We start from the raw sequence: 2,308 nt of genomic DNA, 5'->3' as shown, positions 1-2,308 counted from the left end.
TATTACAGTTTTGTTTATCGTGGATTGCTTACTAGCAGTTCCGTTTAATAAAAGATATATATTGTAATCCTCACTCGTTTGAGGGAAATTAACAATAAAAACAGATAAACAAATATTTTTCAGTCACTCTCACGGCTTAATAAACTAAATATTCAGCACCTAATCGCAAGCTCTCATGACGTCATAATTTGCGCGCCATGTTATCATGGTGATGGCATGCACTACTTAAAAAGTGATAATAGCTTTGTATTAGAGATAGTGGTTAGGTGTGTCAGCAGTGAAGATTGAAAGATTGATAATATTTATTTCTTTATTGCCCACAAGGGGCTAAACATAGAGGGGACAAACAAGGACAGACAAAGGGATTAAGTCGATAACATCGACACCAGTGCGTAACTGCTACTTATTCAATCGACCCCGAAAGGATGAAAGGCGAAGTCGACCTCGGCGGATTTTGAACTCAGAACGTAACGGCAGACGAAATACCGCTAAGCACTTCTTCCGAAATGCTGACGATTCTATCAGCTCAATGGTGATGATTAATAACACTAACAATTTGTAGGGAAGTGGTTATACACCATTAGCTGCACACCGCTTCCGTACATTAAATTTCTAGTAGAAACAACGGAACGCAGATTCTGAACAACATAACAATATTTATTTCCAGTGGAATTCAGTTCACGCTTGGAGGGAATTCGGTAGCTCGTCGCCCTAGGTTACTGAGACGCCTTCTGAATGATTTCCGTGGTTATTTGTGAAGCTCTGGTGCTGACATGTGAGGGAGCTCTGTTGGACGTCTTGACTCGACGGAGATCAGTCAACGAAGAGAGTGAGAAAAGGCGCCAAAGCTGGGTGTCGAACTCTATGCATGCGCATGAGACTCTTCCTGTATTCCTTCCGGAACTAATCCCTGAGCATGCGTGGATAAAACTCCGGACATTGAACATATAACAGTCGTCTGCTATAAGGTGTCACTAGAAATTAAAAATTTTTTTCTTTGTTCAGTAAGTGTTATTTCCTTTTTGCTTCTATCTACAAAACAAAGGAAATTACTACTATTCCCTTCAAACTTTGCTTTTGTGCCTTGAAACTGAACTATTTTCCATTACATTTCAGATTCAGTGCTGAGTTGCTGAAGCAGAAATATCATTGTAGGAAACATTCTACTCAATATCACAGATGCGCTTGTGATTTACTTGACCTTAACCACTTGAGCATGTCCCTTCATGGCTGAAACATGTGCATCTCTGATCATGAGCAGGAGAAGCGGGGGAGCATCATAATTATATGTTGAGAGGGATTCTTGTGGGTTTGAATAAATATTGTAACAAAAGCAAAGTTTGGAGGAAATAGCCATTTTTCATACTTTCTAGGGTTAAGTAAATAAGAAATAACAGTTGCTACCGAAGGACAAAAATCGTGTTACACAGTTAGAGTGTTATTTTAGTGTTGTTGGTTGACAACGGTTAGTTATATCAGCAATGGGTAATGCTGGTGATGGTGGTGACTTTCAGTGTTGATATTTAACAATGTTCAGGTTAAGTCCTGTAACCGATCCTCCCAAGATATCTTACCAAATAGTGTCAGTCTAAACTTACATGGTTCCTGTACACAAAAAAACTTCATAACTAGAGCATAAATAGTTCTATACAGATATATAAATGGGATGAGCATTGATGACGTGAAGCGTTCAGCTAGTAGATCTGGAATTACTGCATTTTTCTTTTTTCCCAGAGTAGGGCTGCCAAAATTGGAGTGCGCCTAATACGCTTGTACACCTTATATATCTAGAAATGTGTGTGTGCGTGTATGTGTTTGAGAGAGAGAGAGAGGGGGGTATGTGCGCGCGCGCTTATGTGTTGAGGTGAAGAACGTGTACAAGAATTAACGTAAATGACAAAAACAGTCATGGATAAACCCATTTCATTAGACAACTTTTTATCCAGAGTCATTATGATTTCGGCACTTGGAAAAGGTTTGCTCGTTCGTACCAAGGTAACAAACAAAAATATAGGAAGTCAACCGAGATCCAAGATTCCTCCATTGGAATTTCAGCATCAACAACAGGTTTTTTTTGTTGTTTTTATGTATATTTGTGTGTGTGTGTGTGTGTGTGTTATTTTTTTACTACCCACAAGGGGCTACACACAGAGGGGACAAACAAGGACAGACAAACGGATTAAGTCGATAATACCGACCACAGTGCGTAACTGGTACTTATTTAATCGACCCCGAAAGGATGAAAGGCAAAGTCGACCTCGGCGGAATTTGAACTCAGAACGTAGCGGCAGACGAAATACCGTTAAGC

At 39.7% G+C, this 2,308-nt stretch overlaps 1 long non-coding RNA gene across 1 annotated transcript in view; it reads right to left on the bottom strand.

Annotated features, from left to right (window-relative positions):
- Window positions 1-616: 616 nt before the first annotated feature.
- LOC128249891 (uncharacterized) overlaps window positions 617-2,308 on the bottom strand; it is a 4,340-nt gene continuing 2,648 nt past the window's right edge. Inside the window, exon 2 of the long non-coding RNA XR_008266026.1 lies at window positions 617-974. This is a non-coding gene — a long non-coding RNA (uncharacterized LOC128249891). The remainder of the gene's footprint in view (window positions 975-2,308) is intronic.

Source organism: Octopus bimaculoides, chromosome 18 (assembly GCF_001194135.2).
Source record: "Octopus bimaculoides isolate UCB-OBI-ISO-001 chromosome 18, ASM119413v2, whole genome shotgun sequence".
NCBI classification, from domain to species: domain Eukaryota; kingdom Metazoa; phylum Mollusca; class Cephalopoda; order Octopoda; family Octopodidae; genus Octopus; species Octopus bimaculoides.
The sequence above is the reverse complement of the archived record's forward strand: the minus strand, read 5'-3'. Positions and strand labels throughout refer to the sequence as shown.